This window comes from Pseudophryne corroboree, chromosome 2 (genome assembly GCF_028390025.1).
Source record: "Pseudophryne corroboree isolate aPseCor3 chromosome 2, aPseCor3.hap2, whole genome shotgun sequence".
Lineage (NCBI taxonomy): Eukaryota > Metazoa > Chordata > Amphibia > Anura > Myobatrachidae > Pseudophryne > Pseudophryne corroboree.
Window position 1 is genome coordinate 1018575802 of NC_086445.1, and position 24338 is coordinate 1018600139.

Sequence of the window (24338 nt, forward strand, 5' to 3'; positions counted from 1 at the left end):
ATAAGAATATTTCATTCATTCAGATCTAGGATGTGTTATTTTAGTGTTCCCTTTATTTTTTTGAGCAGTGTGTATATATATATATATATATATATATATATATATATATATATATATATATATATATATATATATATACACTGAATATTAATAGAGATGCAGGTCTCTTCTGGTATATGTGTGTGGTTTAGCAATGTATTTCACAAAAATGTTATTGGCTCCCAGTGAGTGTTGCTTACAGATATTCTGTAATGTCTGATGTGGGGAACGCTGATTGCAGCCCCACACGGATAGGACATGCTTTATCTGCCATTGATTGCGATGGAGCTCCCGCTGAGCCACACAGAAGCTGCGAGCAGTTAGCACTTCAGAACACAGATAGAAAACATTGCATCCTCTTCAATTTGCAGACAGGAAAACTGATCCTCTCTACTCCATCAATTCCTCTCTTTATAAACACTGGGGCCATTGTGCTCAGTTCTGCCAGGACTCTGCTAATATCCACATTCACACGCTGTAGACTCATTACTTAAGATTAAGAGAACTCGGCTCCACAGTCGGTTGGGTGCAGGTTTGAGAGAGATCTAGAATGCAGAATGTTATTGGCTGGGACAGGGGCGCATTAAGAACATGAATCAGCTCCCAACTGTCATTTTTCAAACACATTCTGAAACATGACCTAGAGGAGCTGATTGGCTGGTACTTTATCACTCTTTATCAGGCTTCACTTTATCACTTTTTAAGGCTTAATACATTGGGGTCTTTGTTCTCGTCTGTGCATATGCCATCTTCCCGAATGTATCAGCAGAAAGATGGCACCGTGGGACAAGTGTAGGGAGAAGGCAAACCGCCCGGGAGGTCCTGGGTGCAGGGTGTGCAGTGTGGGACCGCCCTGGACCCACTGGCGTATCTATAATGGGTGCAGTGTGTGCGGTGCGCACGGGCCCCTGGGTCCAGAGGCACTGCACCCATGTCTTCTATACTTACCTCTCCGGCGTCCGTCGGTGACTGTGTGTGGGCCCCCTCCTCTCCCGTAGCCGTCACCGCCGCTGCTAGTGCACTGAGCGCTAGAGACTCTGGCACAGTACCAGAGTCTACAGCGCATGCGCAGGACTCCGAAAAAATGGGGCGGCGGACATTTTATCGGAGTCCTGCGCATGCGCTGTAGACTCTAGCACTGTGCCAGAGTCTCAGCGCTGAGAGCGCTAGCAGCGGCGGTGACGGCTACGGGAGAGGAGGGGACCCACACACGGAGTCTGCAAACGGGTCCCCTCCTCTCTAGAAACGCCGCTGCCTGGACCCATGGAAACCCTGCGTGCATGACGGATGCGCCACTGGGCTGGGACAATAATGCAACCTATCAATTCAACCAGAAATTCGATTATAGTTGGCGACTTCTCAGCGATGTAGGTGGGCGCAGGATAGGTATAGGAAGTAGGTAGGTATTACTGTAAGATCCTAATCACCGGCTGCAGAGACATATTTTCAGGGTCAATGGGCAGGTGACTTGTGCCCGTGACAGACAAATCCAGGACAAACACCAGCTGACGGTGACGCAGCAGAGGAGCACTGTCACACTTTATATTCTGCACCACATGTACACACACACTAAAGCTGGGTACACAATGGCCCGACACATCGGACAGACCTGCCGACCGAGCGGCCGATCCAGGTAATCATGTCCGCTTACTGACCAGCCACTCGATGTGTCATCCTGATGTCACTGCTGGGCAGGCGTTGGAATCTGCTCACTCAGCTTTGACTTCGCAGCTAGTTACCGGTGCACAGAGCCAGATGCGCAGCTATAGATATATCAGCCATCAGCTGTGCAGGGGGGGTGGGGGCATTGTATGGCACACTGGGTCGGGCTGTGTGGCATACTGGGGGCACTGTGTGGCATAATGTTTACGCTGGGGGCACAATTACATAACAGGCCTAATTCAGATGTGGATCAGAATCAGCTTTATTGGCCAGGTATACTTGTATATACTAGGATTTTTATTTTGGTTTAGCCAGGGGGGAACACGTAGACAATCGCCGGGTTGGTGACGCTGCCAGTGACGCGGCAGGGGCGGCGCTGGGCGATCACATGATCGCCCAGCGCCGCCCTTCCATACAGTGTAAATGGGAGCCGCGTCGCATCGACACGGCTTCCGTTTACGCTACAACTTTACCCGGATCATTCCCGTGTCCTACCCAGGTAGATAGCCGGGTAGGATTCACGGGTCACTTGATCTGGGTTTTTGCGGGGGGACCCTTTTCCACTTGCAAAAAACACGGGTAAATGCGCACCCCCGTGCATTTACCCGTGTTTTTTGAGGTAGTGGAAAAGGGGTATAACAGTCTGCGGCCGTTCTACTACCGCTCTATCCGTATTGCATATGCACAAAGTACTGAGCATCGATACTTTGCAACATGTGACGCTCCTGTATCGGGAACTTAATCAGGCCAATGTGTGGCATAATGTAAGTGTGTTGGTCAGGGCCCCCACAAGCCTTCATCTGGCTCTGATCTCCATGTTCAGACACAGAGCTGCCATCAGAAATTGTGGGGCCTGGGCAGAGCCGGATTAAGGGGGGTGCCATGGGGTTAAGTACTCCAGGCCCCCCTTCCTAAAAGCCCCTAAAATCCTAAAATCTGCGGAGCTTCCGTCTCCCCTTTGGTTGCCGTGGCAACCTAACAGCCGCGGCGCCGGCGCCACGGCCATCTGACAGTACAGGACAGCCGAGCGACGGCTCAGCTGTCCAATACCGTGTAAAGTAGCAGCCTGCGGCTCAGTCATTATTGGCTTGGAGGAGACAGAGAAGAGTGATCTCTCACTCTCCTGTCTCCTGTGACAAAGCAACCTGCCAGCAAAAAGTAAGGCTGGCGCTGGATGTATTATGATGGATCTGGTAGAGTGTATTTATATATGTGTACATATGTTTGTGTATATTTATTTGTCTATATCTGTGTGTGGGTGCATGTATGTGAAATATATATATATATATATATATATATATATATATATACACACATACATACACACACACAGACATATATATATATATATATATATATATATATATATATATATATATATATATAGCAAAGTAAAGAAACAGCACTCAGGAAGTCAAAATGACTTCCTGAGTGCCGTTTCTTTACTTTGCTATTTACCATTACGATTCGGGCACCAGGACCAGCTGTCCCAATATTGGAGTGCCGGACACCATGGCGCATTATATATATATATATATATATATATATATATACACACACACACATATATGTTTCTGTGTGTGTGTGTGTGTGTGTGTGTGTGTGTGTATATATATATATATGTGTGTGTGTGTATATATATATACATACACTGCTCAAAAAAATAAAGGGAACACTAAAATAACACATCCTAGATCTGAATGAATGAAATATTATTTTTAAATACTTTGTTCTTTACATAGTTGAATGTGCTGACAACAAAACCACACAAAAATTATCAATGGAAGTCAAATTTATTAACCCGTGGAGGTCTGGATTTGGAGTCACACTCAAAATGAAAGTGGAAAAACACACTACAGGCTGATCCAACTTTGATGTAATGTCCTTAAAAAAGTCAAAATGAGGCTCAGTAGTGTGTGTGGCCTCCACGTGCCTGTATGACCTCCCTACAACGTCTGGGCATGCTCCTAATGAGGTGGCGGATGGTCTCCTGAGGGATCTCCTCCCAGACCTGGACTAAAGCATCCGCCAACTCCTAGACAGTCTGTGGTGCATCGTGGCGTTGGTGGATGGAGCGAGACATGATGTCCCAGATGTGCTCAATTGGATTCAGGTCTGGGGAATGGGCGGGCCAGTCCATAGCATCAATGCCTTCGTCTTGCAGGAACTACTGACACACTCCAGCCACATGAGGACTAGCATTGTCTTGCAATAGGAGGAACCCAGGGCCAACCGCACCAGCATATGGTCTCACAAGGGGTCTGAGGATCTCATCTCGGTACCTAATGGCAGTCAGGCTACCTCTGGCGATCACATGGAGGGCTGTGCAGCCCCCCAAAGGAATGCCACCCAACACCATTACTGACCCACTGCCAAACCGGTCATGCTGGAGGATGTTGCAGGCAGCAGAACGTTCTCCTTGGCGTCTCCAGACTATCATGTCTTTCACATGTGCTCAGTGAGAACCTGCTTTCGTCTGTGAAGAGCACAGGGCGCCAGTGGCGAATTTGCCAATCTCGGTGTTCTCTGGCAAATGCCAAACATCCTGCACGGTGTTGGGTCGTAAGCACAACCCCCACCTGTGGAATTTGGGCCCTCATACCACCCTCATGGAGTCTGTTTCTGAACATTTGAGTAGACACATGCACATTTGTGGCTTGCTGGAGGTCATTTTGCAGGGCTCTGGCAGTGCTCCTCCTGTTCCTCCTTGCACAAAGGCGGAGGTAGCGGTCCTGCTGCTGGGTTGTTGCCCTCCTTCGGCCTCCTCCACGTCTCCTGATGTACTGGCCTGTCTCCTGGTAGCGCCTCCATGCTCTGGACACTACGCTGACAGACACAGCAAAACTTCTTGACACAGCTCGCATTGATGTGCCATCCTGTATGAGCTGCACTACCTGAGCCACTTGTGTGGGTTGTAGGCAGTGACGTGCGGTGAGGTAAATGGCTGGGGAGGCACTGGCTAATATCAAAGACAGATTTACATATATATGAACCCAATAGCAGAGCATGTCGGGGAGGGCTGCACTATGCTGTAGACTGTGCAGACTACTGGCATATGTCATAAGGGACACATCCCTTAGCGCCAGTGACTGCACTGCCATTGCTAGGCACAGTACACACTGGCCAGAGTCACTTACAGTACAGTACATTATATAGTGGGCAGCAACTCTGGCACGCAGTCAGGCAGCCAGTGACATTGGGCCTAATTCAGACCTGATCGCAGCAGCAAAATTTTTCTCTAATGGGCAAAACCATGTGCAGTGCAGTTGGGGCAGATGTAACATGTGCAGAGAGAGTTAGATTTGGGTGGGATGTGTTCAAACTGAAATCTAAATTGCAGTGTAGAAATAAAGCAGCCAGTACTTACCCTGCACAGAAACAATATAACCCACCCAAATCTAACTCTCTCTGCACATGTTACATCTGCCCCACCTGCAGTGCACATGGGACCTCATTCCGACCTGGTCGCACGCAGGCGGATTTTTGCACTGCTGCGACCAGGTAATCACCGCTTACAGGGGAGGGGGTTAGGGCTGTGTAGGGGAGCGATCGCTTGTGCAGAGAGCTGCACAAACAAAAAGTCTGTGCAGTCTCTGCACAGCTCAAGACTTAACTCAGCCGCTGCGATGAATCTTCTTGGAGCTGACGTTAGGATCCCTCCCTGCAAACGGCCGGACACATCTGCGTTTTCTTCATCACTCTCCAAAAACGGTGAGTTGACACCCCCAGACGGCCTCTTCCTGTCAATCTTCTTGCATTAGCCGCTGCTAACGCTTTCTTCGTTCTTGTCGTAGCTGCCGTCGACGGGCAGCAAAGCGCCTGCTCATTGCGGCTGGCACGCATGCGCTGATTATACCCGATCGCACGGCTGCAAAAAACTGCAGCGTGCGATCGGGTCGGAATGACCCACATGGTTTTGCCCATTAGAGAAAAATTTTGCTTTTGTGATCAGGTCTGAATTTGGCCCCTAGTCACTGTACCATACACTATAAGTAGGCTTTGTGTCCAGTTTCTTATGGAACACTTGTATTTTTTTTTTGGGGGGGGGGGGGGGGGGGTTCTGTACATTTTGCTAATCAATGCCATATTAGTTATTAATAAAACCCTGCAAAAAGGGAAAGAGAAGCTCTGCCTCTGTAATACTCCTTTCACGCCGCACAAATTACCCAGTATATTGCCGGGTTGACATGGGTTTAGGTGCGGCGTGAAAGGGGTATATTCCGATTTCCCGCGTCGCATGGCCTGGTATTTCAACCCGGAAATAAAGCAGGGTTATTCCCGGGTCAGGTGCACAGTGTGAATGGGATGCCGGGTCGATGTGATCCGGGATTCGTTCACACTATAGGGATAGGCGGCACTTGGGAGATAATCTGATCTCCAAGCACTGCCTCTGCACACGTCACTGGGCACGTCACCAACCTGGAAGGGGTCATGTGACCTGCTTTAGCGATGTGAAAGTGGTATGAGTCTTGCAGCAGCACCATGTCAGTACAGGGGGAAGGTGGCTGAGCTTTCTTCCTGGCAGAGACCTGTGCCTTCTCCACCTCCCTCCTGCCCCCCCCCCCCCCCCCCCAACACACACACACATACACACAAACATAAACACACACACACACACACACACACACACACTACAGATGTAAATCATTAAGGAAAAAATAAATATATAGACTGCTGTTAATGTATACATTCTTACAAAAGACAGTAAAGTGGACAGTACTGTGTCATATGCCACTAGAGAGTACCTCCATACATAACAAGACCAAATTGGAAACGTGTCACATAAAATCTTGCCATGTAAGAGTGTGCATGGGCAGTCACATAACGCTTGTACCTTTTTAATAGACTGTTTCTTTAAAGAAACCTCTTCCCCCTCAGCAGTAGTACAGTGGTCAGCTATATGTTTGCTGGGGCCAGTTAATGATAGCTTTCCCACACTATGGTGCCCTCAACATTAAACCTTGCTGGATGATATGGTGATAGAGCTGGGGATCACTGATGTTTACCTGCCTGGTGATCTGTATGAGGAAGCTGTCTCCTTCTTATGGCTGTATCCCACGTTCAGTGCAGCACAGGGGAAGGAGGACGAGTGAGGTAGCTAATGCATATGCATAACTGAGGGGCGTGCCTTCAGCCTGTGTCATGCACGCATGTCAGAGCTGCCTCAAGCTGGTGCTGTTTTCAATGCAGGATTATGCCTGACTCGTGGCTCCGCCCCCAGATCCGCCCCCAGCTCCGCCCCCAGCTCCGTACAGCATTTGACAGCTAGAGAGAGGCAGATCTCTCAGTGCCTCTCTCCTCTGCTCTCTGCATTTGCGGAGTGCTGCAACTTCATATTCCAATGACAATAGCATCATTTTATACTGATCTGTGTTCTAACACAAATCAGTGTAAAAAACAGCTATGTCACAACTGAGGGCCTGAGCTGACGGGAGGCAGCCTCAGTTGTAGGGGCTGAGATGTACCGGAACCTGGGAGGTTGTATCAGACCCCTGGACATGTAAGTAACATGAAGAAGAACCGCCCGAAGGCGTGACCACGACAACTTGAATAAAAGTCAATGATGTTTATTTATGACAAACTCCATGCATCACAGTAGCAGTAAAAGAAACATAAAATCAGCAGAGAAATAATACAGTTCCTGGGTACTACAGGGTGGCAGGGGCCACAGAGCTCTGGTAGTATGAGACAGTTCTTATTATCTGCGAGTTGGAAAGTCCTTACCAGGCCTGACTGTAGCAATGAAGAAAGCCCAGGATCGTACCAGCTGGTGTTCCAGGGAAAGCTGGACTGCTGTAAATAAAATAGCTGCTGTGGGTTCTGGTTGGAACCAGACAGATGTTGGCACGGAGTGGATACTGGCTGGAACCAGTTAAATAATAAATGAAGCTTGAGAGCGATGCAATATGAATGAAATGTAGAGTTTGAGAGCGGAGAAATAATAATACCGGTGGAGAGTGGTAAACTGTAGAAAGGACACCGGCCCTTTAAGAGAAGCTGTACTCTGCTGGAAGCTGGGCTGGAAGCAGGTAATGTTGTAGCTGGAAACAGATGAATCCACAATGGATCGGAGAGTCAGGCTACACCGCAGGTGGAATGCTGGTGCGGGTCTCTATGGTGGAAGTCTTGAGACAGGAGCTGGAACCTGGAAGACAATCACAGGAGAGAGACAAACAGGAACTAGGTTTGACAACCAAAGCACTGACGCCTTCCTTGCTCAGGCACAGTGTATTTATACCTGCAGCAAGGAAGGGATTGGCTAGGCAATTATGCAGATTATCAATACTGAGAACAGATTGGTGGAAATGATCAGCTGACAGAATCCAAGATGGCAGCGCCCATGCAGACACTTGGAGGGAAGTTTGGTTTGTAATCCATGTGGTAATGAAAACAGTAATGGCGGCGCCGGCCACCGGAGACAGGAGGCGCCAAGCTGACAGGTGCACATCCAACCACGCGGACACAGCGGAGGCCGCGGCTGACGTAATCGCCACTCAGACACTCTGCATGCAGAAGCTCAGGGACGGCGGCGGAGGCCGCGGGAGACGCCATGCCAGGTGTAATATGGCGTTTACTGTGACAGCGTCTCAGAGTGACAGGAGAGGATACAGGAATGTAAACATCAGGATAACAGATGGGATCCGGTCCTGGAGCGCTGAGCCAGCCTTAGGAGGCATCTGATGGGTAAGAAATGGCGTCCAGATACCCGGATCGTGACAGCACCCCCCCCTTTAGGAGTGGCCCCAGGACACTTCTTTGGCTTTTGAGGAAACTTGGAATGGAATCTCCGGACCAAGGCAGGAGCATGGACATCAGAAGCATTGGTCCATGAACGTTCCTCAGGGCCATAACCCTTCCAGTCAATAAGATATTGTAGTTGACCGTAACGGTGACGTGAGTCCAGGATCTTGGCTACTTCATACTCAACGCCTCGTTGAGTTTGGACTTTCGGAGTTGGAGGAAGTGAGGAATGAAACCGATTCAAGATCAGCGGTTTCAACAGGGAAACATGGAATGTCCTGGGTATTTTTAAGAAGGGAGGCAACTGAAGTCTGTAAGCAACAGGATTGATGACTTGTTCAATCTTGAAAGGACCGATATAGCGAGGTGCAAACTTCATACTGGGAACTCTTAACCTCAAATTCTTCGTGGATAACCATACCCGATCACCCACCTTGAGAGCAGGAACTGCTCGACGCTTCTTATCCGCAAACTTCTTGTACCTGAACGATGCCTTGAGCAGAGCTGATCGTACGCTCTTCCAGATATTGGCAAACTGATGCAAGGTGATATCCACTGCGGGAACAGAAGTTGCTGGAAGCGGTTGGAACTCAGGGACTTTAGGGTGGAATCCAAAGTTAGTGAAGAATGGTGTTGAAGCAGATAAAGAATGATACTGGTTGTTATGACAGAACTCGGCCCAGGGAAGTAATTGAACCCAGTCATCTTGAGAGGAGGACACATAGATGCGGAGGAAGGCCTCCAAGTCCTGATTCACCCTCTCGGTTTGACCATTGGTCTGAGGATGGTAAGCCGTAGAAAACTTTAGCTTGACTTGGAGGACTTGACATAAACTTCGCCAGAATTTGGCTGTGAATTGAACTCCTCGATCTGAGATAATCTCTTCAGGAAGACCGTGGAGTCGGAAGATCTCTTGTATGAATACTTGAGCCAACTTGGAAGCTGACGGAAGACCGGTGAGAGGAATGAAGTGTGCCATCTTGGTGAACCGGTCAACTACCACCCAGATGGTATTGAACTTGTTGCACATGGGTAAATCTGTAATAAAATCCATCGACAAATGGGTCCAAGGTCGACGGGGAACAGATAGTGGAACCAGTTGCCCCGCAGGCGACTGGCGGGATACCTTATGTTGAGCACACTTTGGGCAAGATGCAATAAACTCCAAGACGTCCTTTTTCAGAGTTGGCCACCAATAGGACCTAGAGATAAACTCCAGGGTTTTTTGGATACCTGTATGTCCGCCAAAACGGGAAGCATGGGCCCAATGCATGAGCTTCTTCCTTAGCAACGGTTTCACAAAACTTTTCCCTGATGGGGGCGTAGAGTCCATCCCTACCGTGGAGAATGCCAACGGATTTATAATAGGATGCTTGTCTGAAGACTCTGACTCATTTTCTTGCTCCCATGAGCGGGAAAGGGCATCGGCCTTGCGATTCTGAGAGCCCGGACAGAACTGGAGTTTAAAGTCGAACCTGGAAAAGAAAAGTGCCCATCTGGCCTGACGAGGGTTGAGACATTGTGCGCCTTTCAGATATAAAAGGTTCTTGTGGTCTGTAAGTATGGTGATTGAATGAGAAGCTCCCTCCAACAGATACCTCCACTCTTCTAGAGCGAGCTTGATGGCTAGCAACTCCTGGTCGCCAATGGCATAGTTGCGCTCAGCTGGGGAGAACTTCCGGGAGAAGAAACTGCAAGGGTGTAAATGGCCATCTTTAGCCCTCTGAGATAACACCGCTCCTACTCCAACGGAGGAGGCATCCACCTCTAAGATGAAAGGAGAGTCGATGTCAGGCTGTTTCAGAACAGGCGCAGAGATGAACCTTTGTTTTAAAAGATGAAATGCTTGCATGGCTTCTTCAGACCACTTGGACGGGTTAGCACCCTTCTTAGTGAAAGCAGTAATAGGCGCCACAATGGTGGAAAAGTCTCGTATAAACTTTCGGTAATAGTTGGCGAATCCTAAGAACCTCTGGACCCCTTTGAGGGTTAAGGGTACCGGCCAATTTTGGATTGCTTGTAGTTTCTCAGGATCCATCTCTAGTCCGGAACCGGACACAATGTACCCTAGAAACGGAATGGACTTGACTTCAAAGACGCATTTCTCTAATTTGCAATAGAGATGATTGACACGGAGACGGGACAGAACCTCTTTAACCCAAAAACGATGTTCCTCTAAATCGTTGGCAAAAATGAGGATATCGTCTAGATAGACCACGACATGACGGTATAGAATGTCTCTGAAGATCTCATTGACAAAATGCTGGAAGACAGCTGGAGCATTGCTCAATCCGAAGGGCATGACGAGGTACTCATAATGTCCGTCACGGGTGTTAAAGGCGGTCTTCCACTCGTCACCCTCACGGATCCGGATGAGATTGTATGCACCTCTCAAGTCCAGCTTTGTAAAGATGGTAGCTCCGCTAACTCTGTCAAAGAGCTCAGTAATCAGGGGTAAAGGATAACGGTTCTTGATGGTAATGTCGTTCAAACCTCTGTAGTCGATGCACGGCCGCAGACCACCATCTTTCTTTTTTACAAAAAAGAAGCCTGCGCCGGCTGGGGAAGAAGAAGGTCGAATGAACCCCTTTGCTAGGTTCTCTTTAATGTATTCCTCCATAGAATGCGTCTCAGGCAGAGACAACGGATAAGTTCGGCCTCGAGGTGGAACCTTCCCTGGAACGAGATCAATCGGGCAGTCCCATTCTCTATGAGGAGGAAGGATATCAGCAGAAGCTTTACTGAACACATCCGTGAAATCTTGATATGGAGGAGGTGGAACATCAGACGACCTGGGGGAGGAAGAACAGACAGGCAATACTTTAAACAAACATGTCTCAGCACAGGAGGAACCCCATGCCAGGATTTGCGTAGTCGTCCAATCAATTGTAGGATTGTGAAGACGGAGCCATGGAAGGCCCAGGACCACAGGATGTGTGGCTCTTGGAATCACTAAAAAAGAAATAAGTTCGGAATGAAGAACTCCCACTCTCAGACGAACTGGTAGAGTCCTTAAAGAAATAACTGCATCAAAAATTTTGCTGCCATCCACGGCAGTTAAAGAAATGGACGAAGGAAGTCTCTCGGTGGGTAGGGACCACCGTTTAACATAGGCTTCGGTAATAAAGTTCCCAGCTGCTCCGGAATAAAGGAGGGCAATGACGTTCCGATAACGTTGAGCAACTTGAAGCGAGACTGGGAGATTACAATCTTGAGGAGATGGAGAGGAGATCATTACTCCTAGCCGGCCCTCTCCTTGGCGAGCTAGGATTTGGAGTTTCCCGGACGTTTGGGACAGGCATTAATGGTGTAAGACGGAGCTGCACAATAAAGACAGAGAGACTCTGAGAGACGTCTTCGGCGCTCAGCAGGAGTTAAACGGGAACGGCCAATTTGCATGGGCTCATCTTTAGTTGGTGACAGTTGGCGAGGAGGAGGAGCAGAAGATTTTGGAGCAGATGATCTTCCACGCTCAGTTGCTCTCTCTCTGAAACGTAAATCAACTTTCGTGCAGAGTGAGATTAGCTCATCTAACTTAGAGGGTAAGTCTCTGGTAGCTAACTCATCTTTAATACGCTCAGATAAGCCATGCCAGAATGCAGCATACAGGGCCTCGTCGTTCCATGCCAGTTCGGATGCCAGGATCTGGAACTGTATCAGATATTGTCCTACAGTACGTGACCCCTGGCGTAAACGGAGAATCTCGGATGAAGCTGAGGTTACCCGGCCTGGCTCGTCGAAGATGCGCCTGAATGTTGACACGAATGCAGCGTAAGAAGATAGCAGGGTGTCGGACCTCTCCCATAACGGTGATGCCCAATCAAGGGCTGAGCCACTGAGAAGAGAAATAATGTAAGCAATTTTTGTACGGTCACTGGGAAAATTGCCAGGTTGTAGCTCAAACTGAATCTCACACTGGTTGAGAAATCCCCTGCAGAATCTTGGAGATCCGTCAAATTTTGCTGGCGTTGGAAGATGAAGACGTGGAGCAGAAATGGGTAAGGTGGGTGGGGTTATAGCTGGAGTCACTGTGGTTGACGCACCAGACGCGCCTGATCCACGGAGAGTTGTCTGAATCCCATCCAGCCGAGTAGAGAGATCCTGGAGACAGCGGATGATGTGGCCCTGTGCAGCCTCCTGATGTTCTAGTCGGGCTACTAGTTCTTGCATCGGCCTGGCCGCTTGATCCTGGTCTCCGGCTGGATTCATCTGGTCAGTGCTTACTGTCACAACTGAGGGCCTGAGCTGACGGGAGGCAGCCTCAGTTGTAGGGGCTGAGATGTACCGGAACCTGGGAGGTTGTATCAGACCCCTGGACATGTAAGTAACATGAAGAAGAACCGCCCGAAGGCGTGACCACGACAACTTGAATAAAAGTCAATGATGTTTATTTATGACAAACTCCATGCATCACAGTAGCAGTAAAAGAAACATAAAATCAGCAGAGAAATAATACAGTTCCTGGGTACTACAGGGTGGCAGGGGCCACAGAGCTCTGGTAGTATGAGACAGTTCTTATTATCTGCGAGTTGGAAAGTCCTTACCAGGCCTGACTGTAGCAATGAAGAAAGCCCAGGATCGTACCAGCTGGTGTTCCAGGGAAAGCTGGACTGCTGTAAATAAAATAGCTGCTGTGGGTTCTGGTTGGAACCAGACAGATGTTGGCACGGAGTGGATACAGGCTGGAACCAGTTAAATAATAAATGAAGCTTGAGAGCGATGCAATATGAATGAAATGTAGAGTTTGAGAGCGGAGAAATAATAATACCGGTGGAGAGTGGTAAACTGTAGAAAGGACACCGGCCCTTTAAGAGAAGCTGTACTCTGCTGGAAGCTGGGCTGGAAGCAGGTAATGTTGTAGCTGGAAACAGATGAATCCACAATGGATCGGAGAGTCAGGCTACACCGCAGGTGGAATGCTGGTGCGGGTCTCTATGGTGGAAGTCTTGAGACAGGAGCTGGAACCTGGAAGACAATCACAGGAGAGAGACAAACAGGAACTAGGTTTGACAACCAAAGCACTGACGCCTTCCTTGCTCAGGCACAGTGTATTTATACCTGCAGCAAGGAAGGGATTGGCTAGGCAATTATGCAGATTATCAATACTGAGAACAGATTGGTGGAAATGATCAGCTGACAGAATCCAAGATGGCTGCGCCCATGCAGACACTTGGAGGGAAGTTTGGTTTGTAATCCATGTGGTAATGAAAACAGTAATGGCGGCGCCGGCCACCGGAGACAGGAGGCGCCAAGCTGACAGGTGCACATCCAACCACGCGGACACAGCGGAGGCCGCGGCTGACGTAATCGCCACTCAGACACTCTGCATGCAGAAGCTTAGGGACGGCGGCGGAGGCCGCGGGAGACGCCATGCCAGGTGTAATATGGCGTTTACTGTGACAGCGTCTCAGAGTGACAGGAGAGGATACAGGAATGTAAACATCAGGATAACAGATGGGATCCGGTCCTGGAGCGCTGAGCCAGCCTTAGGAGGCATCTGATGGGTAAGAAATGGCGTCCAGATACCCGGATCGTGACAAGCTATTTTCACTGGAATATAACAGGTGAGGCTCTGCCTCCCCTGACTGCACGTCCCTGGTTGTAGGGAGGTCATACAGGCACGTGGAGGCCACACACACTACTGAGCCTCATTTTGACTTGTTTTAAGGACGTTACATCAAAGTTGGATCAGCCTGTAGTGTGTTTTTCCACTTCAATTTTGAGTGTGACTCCAAATCCAGACCTCCATGGGTTAATAAATTTGATTTCCATTGATAATTTTTGTGTGATTTTGTTGTCAGCACATTCAACTATGTAAAGAACAAAGTATTTATTAAGAATATTACATTCATTCAGATCCAGGATGTGTTATTTTAGTGCTCCCTTTATTTTTTGAGCAGTGTATATATATATATATATATATATATATATACACACACACACATGCATATACATATATACACATTCAAATACATTTCTATATTGATTAAGATATAGATATATATATATATATATATATATATATATATATATATATATATATATATATATATATATATATATATATATATATATACACACACACACAGGTTGAGTATCCCATATCCAAATATTCCGAAATACGGAATATTCCGAAATACGGACTTTTCTGAGTGAGATAGTGAAACCTTTGATTTTTGATGGCTCAATGTACACAAACTTTGTTTAATACACAAAGTTATTATAAATATTGTATTAAATGACCTTCAGGCTGTGTGTATAAGGTGTATATGAAACATAAATGAATTGTGTGAATGTAGACACACTTTGTTTAATGCACAAAGTTATACAAAATATTGGCTAAAATGACCTTCAGGTTGTGTGTATAAGGTGTATATGTAACATAAATGTATTCTGTGCTTAGACTTAGGTCCCATCACCATGATATCTCATTATGGTATGCAATTATTCCAAAATATGGAAAAATCCCATATCCAAAATACCTCTGGTCCCAAGCATTTTGGATAAGGGATACTCAACCTGTGTGTATATATATATATATATATATATATATATATATATATATATATATATATAAACTCATCTGCCTCTGTATTAGGGGCCCCTCTATCTGAAGGGGCCCGGGCCCCCCATAGCCTTAATCCGGCTCTGGGGCTGCCAAAACAGAACAGACAGGGCCCCCCTCACCTTCTGCTCCCCCCCCCCCCCCCTCTTCCCCCAAATGGCAGCCAGGTTCAGACATATCCAAAACAACTGGCTGCAATTGTGAGAGGTGCAACTTGTGGTTTCCTATTTATCAGTATATTGCTGTACGGTAAACTATTGTCCTTCTTTTATGGCAAGACACTGTAAGCGGAGGATGTGAGACTCACAATAAAACTTTCCAGGCTGCATATTCCCTCAGTGTCTGAACAAAGGGATGGGATCTGAAGTAGTTTGTGTGTGTATATATTAGTGATGTGCACCGGACATTTTTCGGGTTTTGTGTTTTGGTTTTGGATTCGGTTCCGCGGCCGTGTTTTGGATTCGGATGCGTTTTGGCAAAACCTCCCTGAAAATTTTTTGTCGGATTCGGGTGTGTTTTGGATTCAGTTTTTTTTTTTTACAAAAAAACCTCAAAAACAGCTTAAATCAGGGGTGTATCTACCTATTGGCCAGGATGGCACTCGCCAGGGGCGCCAGGCAAGATGGGGGCGCCATCCGGCTTTGCCATCCATGGCCAGGGGGTAGAGAATCCAGTAGTACTGTTAGATTTGGTGACTGTCTGTTAATGCCGGCACCAGTGTCCGGCAGCAGCGCCCTGCACCTCACTTGTAATCAGACTCAACATAAACTACAGCTCCCAGCAGCCCTTGTTGCTGGGAGCTCCCAGCACCAAGGGCTGCTAGGAGCTGTAGTTTACTCTGAATCTGATTGATCACTAGTGCTGAGCTGTGCCACTGGACACTGCTGCCGGCATTGGGCTAGGGCCATGGATGGAGTAGAAGCACGGGGGTGGGACTAAACGACACTCAGCCCAACAGCATGGAGGAGAGGGAGAGAGGAAAATGAGCTACTAAAGTACATGCAGTCAGCGTGCCCTGTCTGTAATGTGGGGGGTGGGGGGACTATATAGCCTGTCTGTATGTGTGTCTGTGACTGAATTTTTGTATGTGTGTAACTATGTATGAATGTGTGTTTGTGTGTGTGTATAAGTATCTACTGTATTTATGTGTGTTTTTTAGTGTGTGAATATATTTATTAGCACTGGTCCACATTTCCATTTTCTATTTGCATTCCCCATATGTCCTTTATAGACTGTGTTTTCTATAGGGGTATGACTGTGTGGCATAACGTGAATAAGAGACACTACTGTGCGGTGTAATGTGAGTAATGGACACTACTGTGCGGTGTAATGTGATACTGTGTGACATAATGTGAATAAGAGACACTACTGTGCGGTGTAATGTGAGTAATGGACACTACTGTGCGGTGTAATTTGACTAATGGACACTACTGTGCGGTGTAATGTGAGTAATGGACACTACTGTGCGGTGTAATGTGATACTGTGTGGCATAATTTGAATTGGAAGTACTATTGTGTGGCCTATTGTGTTCCCACAAGGCCACATTCCTTTTTTGACACGCCTCCCTTATTTCAAATGTGTGTATATGTGGGGGGAAGGGGGGCCTGTCCCTGACTTTGCCAGGGGGGCTCTGACCCCTATATACACCCCTGGCTTAAATCATAGAATTTGGGGGTCATTTTGATCCCATAGTATTATTAACCTCAATAACCATAATTTCCACTCATTTTCAGTCTATTCTGAACACCTCACACCTCACAATATTATTTTTAGTCCTAAAATTTGCACCGAGGTCGCTGGATGGCTAAGCTAAGCGACACAAGTGGCCGACACAAACACCTGGCCCATCTAGGAGTGGCACTGCAGTGTCAGACAGGATGGCACTTAAAAAAAATAGTCCACATACAGCACATGATGCAAATAAAAAAAGAGGCGCACCAAGGTCGCTGTGTGACTAAGCTAAGCGACACAAGTGGCCGACACAAACACCTGGCCCATCTAGGAGTGGCACTGCAGTGTCAGGCAGGATGGCACTTCAAAAAGATAGTCCACAAACAGCACATGATGCAAATAAAAAAAGAGGCGCACCAAGGTCGCTGTGTGACTAAGCTAAGCGACACAAGTGGCCGACACAAACACCTGGCCCATCTAGGAGTGACACTGCAGTGTCAGGCAGGATGGCACTTCAAATAAATTGTCCCCAAACAGCACATGATGCAAAGAAAAATGAAAGAAAAAAGAGGTGCAAGATGGAATTGTTCTTGGGCCCTCCCACCCACCCTTATGTTGTATAAACAGGACATGCACACTTTAACGAACCCATCATTTCAGCGACAGGGTCTGCCACACGACTGTGACTGAAATGACTGGTTGGTTTGGGCCCCCACCAAAAAAAGAAGCAATCAATCTCTCCTTGCACAAACTGGCTCTACAGAGGCAAGATGTCCACCTCATCATCATCCTCCAATTCCTAACCCCTTTCACTGTGTACATCCCCCTCCTCACAGATTATTAATTCGTCCCCACTGGAATCCACCATTTCAGGTCCCTGTTTACTTTCTGGAGGCAATTGCTGCTGGTGAATGTCTCCACGGAGGAATTGATTATAATTCATTTTGATGAACATCATCTTCTCCACATTTTCTGGAAGTAACCTCGTACGCCGATTGCTGACAAGGTGAGTGGCTGCACTAAACACTCTTTCGGAGTACACACTGGAGGGAGGGCAACTTGGGTAGAATAAAGCCAGTTTGTGCAAGGGCCTCCAAATTGCCTCTTTTTCCTGCCAGTATACGTACGGACTGTCTGACGTGCCTACTTGGATGCGGTCACTCATATAATCCTCCACCATTCTTTCAATGGTGAGAGAATCATATGCAGTGACAGTAGAAGACATGTCAGTAATCGTTGGCAGGTCCTTCAGTCCGGACCAGATGTCAGCACTCGCTCCAGACTGCCCTGCATCACCGCCAGCGTGTGGGCTCGGAATCCTTAGCCTTTTCCTCGCACCCCCAGTTGCGGGAGAATGTGAAGGAGGAGATGTTGACGGGTCACGTTCCGCTTGACTTGACAATTTTCTCACCAGCAGGTCTTTGAACCTCTGCAGACTTGTGTCTGCCGGAAAGAGAGATACAACGTAGGTTTTAAATCTAGGATCGAGCACGGTGGCCAAAATGTAGTGCTCTGATTTCAACAGATTGACCACCCGTGAATCCTGGTTAAGCGAATTAAGGGCTCCATCCACAAGTCCCACATGCCTAGCGGAATCGCTCTGTTTTAGCTCCTCCTTCAATGTCTCCAGCTTCTTCTGCAAAAGCCTGATGAGGGGAATGACCTGACTCAGGCTGGCAGTGTCTGAACTGACTTCACGTGTGGCAAGTTCAAAGGGTTGCAGAACCTTGCACAACGTTGAAATCATTCTCCACTGCGCTTGAGTCAGGTGCATTCCCCCTCCTTTGCCTATATCGTGGGCAGATGTATAGGCTTGAATGGCCTTTTGCTGCTCCTCCATCCTCTGAAGCATATAGAGGGTTGAATTCCACCTCGTTACCACCTCTTGCTTCAGATGATGGCAGGACAGGTTCAGGAATGTTTGGTGGTGCTCCAGTCTTCGGCACGCGGTGGCTGAATGCCGAAAGTGGCCCGCAATTCTTCGGGCCACCGACAGCATCTCTTGCACGCCCCTGTCGTTTTTTAAATAATTCTGCACCACCAAATTCAATGTATGTGCAAAACATGGGACGTGCTGGAATTTGCCCAGATGTAATGCACGCACAATATTGGTGGCGTTGTTCGATGTCACAAATCCCCAGGAGAGTCCAATTGGGGTAAGCCATTCTGCGATGATCTTCCTCAGTTTCCGTAAGAGGTTGTCAGCTGTGTGCCTCTTCTGGAAAGCGGTGATACAAAGCGTAGCCTGCCTAGGAACGAGTTGGCGTTTGCGAGATGCTGCTACTGGTGCCGCCGCTGCTGTTCTTGCTGCGGGAGGCAATACATCTACCCAGTGGGCTGTCACAGTCATATAGTCCTGAGTCTGCCCTGCTCCACTTGTCCACATGTCCATGGTTAAGTGGACATTGGGCACAACTGCATGTTTTAGGACACTGGTGACTCTTTTTCTGAGGTCTGTGTACATTTTCAGTATCGCCTGCCTAGAGAAATGGAACCTAGATGGTATTTGGTACCGGGGACACAGTACCTCAATCAAGTCTCTAGTTGCCTCTGAGTTATCTGCTTTGCAGCAGGATGACTGCTGTGATATTTCATCTTCCTCGCAAAGGACTGTTGGACAGTCAATTGCTTACTGGAAGTAGTACAAGTGGTCTTCCGACTTCCCCTCTGGGATGACGATCGACTCCCAGCAGCAACAACAGCAGCGCCAGCAGCAGTAGGTGTTACACTCAAGGATGCATCGGAGGAATCCCAGGCAGGAGAGGACTCGTCAGACTTGACAGTGACATGGCCTGCAGGACTATTGGCTTTCCTGGGTAAGGAGGAAATTGACACTGAGGGAGTTGGTGGTGTGGTTTGCAGGAGCTTGGTTACAAGAGGAAGGGATTTACTGGTCAGTGGACTGCTTCCGCTGTCACCCAAAGTTTTTTTTTTTTTAAATCAAGTACTTTTTTATTGGGTTTTGTGACATTTATACAGAACTTAAAACAAACAACAGCATTATATTAACTGTAACAATTGCCATCAATAAAAATATATATGTTAAATTCAACATGTAGTGTGTGTGTCAGATAAGTTCACGTAAGGTTCCAAAGTAAACGATATCTGTGTAAAGAAGGTCTAGGTGTCCAATACCGGTCTGCCCAGCCTTGTGCTGCACCAGCGGTCCCTTTTCTCTGTAAATTGAGAGGAGGAACCCCTTATCTTATACATATATCTCTCGTGTCGTATTACAGAATTTACTAACGCCCTCCATTGCTCCACCCTAGGCATGTCAGCTGAGAACCAAACCCTGGCAATGACAACCCTCGCCAGCGTAGTGAGACACAGGACATATTTGTACAATACGACAGAGTGTGTTTCCTCAAGATCTAATCCAAACAGGCATAATACAGGGAGGGATGGAGCAGTCATGGTTATGTCATCCCACACCTTACGCCAGAAAAGGGAAATTACAGGGCAGTCCCATAACAGATGCCAGAATCCGGCATCGGTCTCCCGGCATCTGGGGCAGCAAGAGTTATCCCTAAGACCAGCCCTCTGCATAGTGACAGGAGTTCGATACACCCTGTGCAGAGTGTAAAAAAAGACTTGCTTGTATCTTATACATGGCGTAGTATATTTAATGGAGCCTAGAATCTGGATCCACTGCTCCTGGGACAAAGGTCCCGTCACCCAAAGTTTTAGAACTTGTCACTGACTTATGATGAATGCGCTGCAGGTGACGTATAAGGGAGGATGTTCCGAGGTGGTTAACGTCCTTACCCCTACTTATTACAGCTTGACAAAGGCAACACACGGCTTGACACCTGTTGTCCGCATTTCTGTTGAAATAATTCCACACCGAAGAGGTGATTTTTTTTGTATTTTGACCAGGCATGTCAATGGCCACATTCATCCCACGGACCACAGGTGTCTCCCCGGGTGCCTGACTTAAACAAACCACCTCACCATCAGAATCCTCCTTGTCAATTTCCTCCTCAGCGCCAGCAACACCCATATCCTCATCCTGGTGTACTTCAACAGTGACATCTTCAATTTGACTATCAGGAACTGGACTGCGGGTGCTCCTTCCAGCAATTGCAGGGGGCGTGCAAATGGTGGAAGGCGCAAGCTCTTCCCGTCCAGTGTTGGGAAGGTCAGGCATCGCAACCGACACAATTGGACTCTCCTTGGGGATTTGTGATTTAGAAGAACGCACAGTTCTTTGCTGTGCTTTTGCCAGCTAAAGTCTTTTCATTTTTCTAGCGAGAGGATGAGTGCTTCCATCCTCATGTGAATCTGAACCACTAGCCATGAACATAGGCCAGGGCCTCAGCCGTTCCTTGCCACTCCGTGTCGTAAATGGCATATTGGCAAGTTTACGCTTCTCATCAGACGCTTTCAATTTTGATTTTTGGGTCATTTTACTGAACTTTTTGTTTTTTGGATTTTACATGCTCTCTACTATGACATTGGGCATCGGCCTTGGCAGACGACGTTGATGGCATTTCATCGTCTCGGCCATGACTAGTGGCAGCAGCTTCAGCACGAGGTAGAAGTGGATCTTGATCTTTCCCTATTTTAACCTCCACATTTTTGTTCTCCATTTTTTAATGTGTGGAATTATATGCCAGTATCAATAGCAATGGCCTACTACTATATATACTGCGCACAACTGAAATGCACCACAGGTATGGATGGATAGTATACTTGACGACACAGAGGTAGGTACAGCAGTGGCCTACTGTACCGTACTGCTATATATTATATACTGGTGGTCAGCAAACTGTGCAAAAATGAAATGCACCACAGGTATGGATGGATAGTATACTTGACGACACAGAGGTAGGTACAGCAGTGGCCTACTGTACCGTACTGCTATATATTATATACTGGTGGTCAGCAAACTGTGCAAAAATGAAATGCACCACAGGTATGGATGGATAGTATACTTGACGACACAGAGGTAGGTACAGCAGTGGCCTACTGTACCGTACTGCTATATATTATATACTGGTGGTCAGCAAACTGTGCAAAACTGAAATGCATCACAGGTATGGATGGATAGTATACTTGACGACACAGAGGTAGGTACAGCAGTGGCCTACTGTACCGTACTGCTATATATTATATACTGGTGGTCAGCAAACTGTGCAAAAATGAAATGCACCACAGGTATGGATGGATAGTATACTTGACGACACAGAGGTAGGTACAGCAGTGGCCTACTGTACCGTACTGCTATATATTATATACTGGTGGTCAGCAAACTGTGCAAAAATGAAATGCACCACAGGTATGGATGGATAGTATACTTGACGACACAGAGGTAGGTACAGCAGTGGCCTACTGTACCGTACTGCTATATATTATACTGGTGGTCAGCAAACTGTGCAAAAATGAAATGCACCACAGGTATGGATGGATAGTATACTTGACGACACAGAGGTAGGTACAGCAGTGGCCTACTGTACCGTACTGCTATATATTATATACTGGTGGTCAGCAAACTGTGCAAAACTGAAATGCACCACAGGTATGGATGGATAGTATACTTGACGACACAGAGGTAGGTACAGCAGTGGCCTACTGTACCGTACTCCTATATATTATATACTGGTGGTCAGCAAAATTATGCACTGTACTCCTACTATATACTGTCTACAATGCAGCACAGATATGGAGTGGTTTTCAGGCAGACAACGTATACTGGTGGTCACTGGTCAGCAAAACTCTGCACTGTACTACTCCGCCTATATAATATTATACTGGTGGTCCCCAGTCCCCACAATAAAGCAGCACACTGAGCACAGATATGGAGTGTTTTTCAGGCAGACAACATATACTGGTGGTCACTGTCAGCAAAACTCTGCACTGTACTCCTGCTATATATACAGCTGCTTCCCAGTCCCCACAATTAAGCAGTGTGAGCACAGATATATGCAGCACACTGAGCACAGATAAGGAGCGTTTTTTTCAGGCAGAGAACGGATAAAACTGGTGGTCACTGATCAGCAAAACTCTGCACTGTGCTCCTCCTATATTATACAGCTGCTCCCCAGTCCTCCCCACAATTAAGCAATAAAGCACAATCAATCAAGTTCAACAATACAAGGAGAGGACGCCAGCCACGTCCTCTCCCTAACATTTCCAATGCACGAGCTAAAATGGCGGCGACGCGCGGCTGCTTATATAGAATCCGAATCTCGCAAGAATCCGACAGCGGGATGATGACGTTCGGGCGCGCTCGGGTTAACCGAGCCATACGGGAGAATCCGAGTATGCCTCGGACCCGTGTAAAATGGGTGAAGTTCGGGGGGGTTCGGTTTCCGAGGAACCGAACCCGCTCATCACTAGTATATGTGTATGTACAGTATATGTATGTATGTATGTATGTATGTATATATGTATATATATATATATATATATATATATATATATAATACAGTTTAAATGAGTTACTGCTTGTTCCCTGAATGTATTGCATGGCATGTCACACGAGTTAAGAGCCTCTCCAGGCAACTGGTCTCCCTCATTGTGTGACACAAAGGACCCGTCGGCTTCTTCCGTGGTTCCTCTGTATGCCCCTTATTCCTTTGCAGTGCATCTGTACAGAGCACACGGCTCAGCATACGCATTCATTGATCACTAGGCCTGAATGATGCTACCCATGTTTTCCTCACATGAAGAGAAATCTCTTTGCCTGGACAAGTCCTTCATTAGGGTGTCAGAGACATGGGGGATAAAAGAGGACGTTTGCATGGTAAAAATGTGATGCACCAACATTCTTTTCTCCCTTATGTAATACACCTGATTTATTCACGTTATTGTATTCTAATTCTGTGTTGTAGGAGACATAGAAGACTTTGGTTAGAAAATAAAACCTGGATATAACGGACAATGACTCCTGTTTTCATGTGCTGAAAGGACTGAAGAGCTGTGATTGGTGAGTCCTAATGTTTCTATTACAGTAATCACACCTACAGTATAAGCTTCTCAGATAAGTTATATTATGTTCTGCAACGCGGACAGAGTATAAAGGGTTCCGGAATTATTATACTGATTGAGCGCCTTTTATTCCAATTCATTCTTATCATGTTCTTGGCTGAAATGTGAATGTGTAGCCCTTATATGAATTTCAGTTCTTATTACGAACCTAAAGTTGCTGCCTTATCGTTTAAATATAGCACTTTAATGTATAATATTGTATTTAGTGCCAAGGGTTATACACATACTGGTCAACAGACTGTGTAGCATAGAGGAAGAATGTAAAGGGACAGAATATAAGGTTCAGTTGTTTTCTTTTAAAGACAAGAGGATATGTTACAAACAGCTCTGGCAAGTGATTTATTTAAACAAGAAGGCAGAAGTCAAAGTTATGACAGTGGTTTGCAAATTCTATCAGATATGAGAAATAAATAAAAACCATGGATATGATTCTGTTTTATTTTTTATTTTCTAATTTTTAAGTCAATTGTGAGCAGTACAAAGAATTCAGGTGGTGATTCAATTCAGGTCGATGATGCACTGATCATCACCGTATTTGGCTGGTACGGTACCTCTATTGCAGTGTTTCCCAACCTCAGTCCTCAAGGCACACTAATAACCCATTTCAGACTTACTCCAAAATCCCATTTTTATGTGCGTGAACGCACATCAGCTCTGGATTTAGGTAGG

At 46.9% G+C, this 24338-nt stretch overlaps 1 protein-coding gene across 1 annotated transcript in view; it reads left to right on the top strand.

The window, feature by feature from the left end:
- BCL9 (BCL9 transcription coactivator) overlaps positions 1-24338 on the top strand; it is a 511737-nt gene that overhangs the window by 185740 nt on the left and 301659 nt on the right. The window contains exon 2 of the mRNA XM_063956693.1: positions 23513-23607. The gene's annotated coding sequence lies outside the window, so the exon portion shown is untranslated. The remainder of the gene's footprint in view (positions 1-23512; positions 23608-24338) is intronic.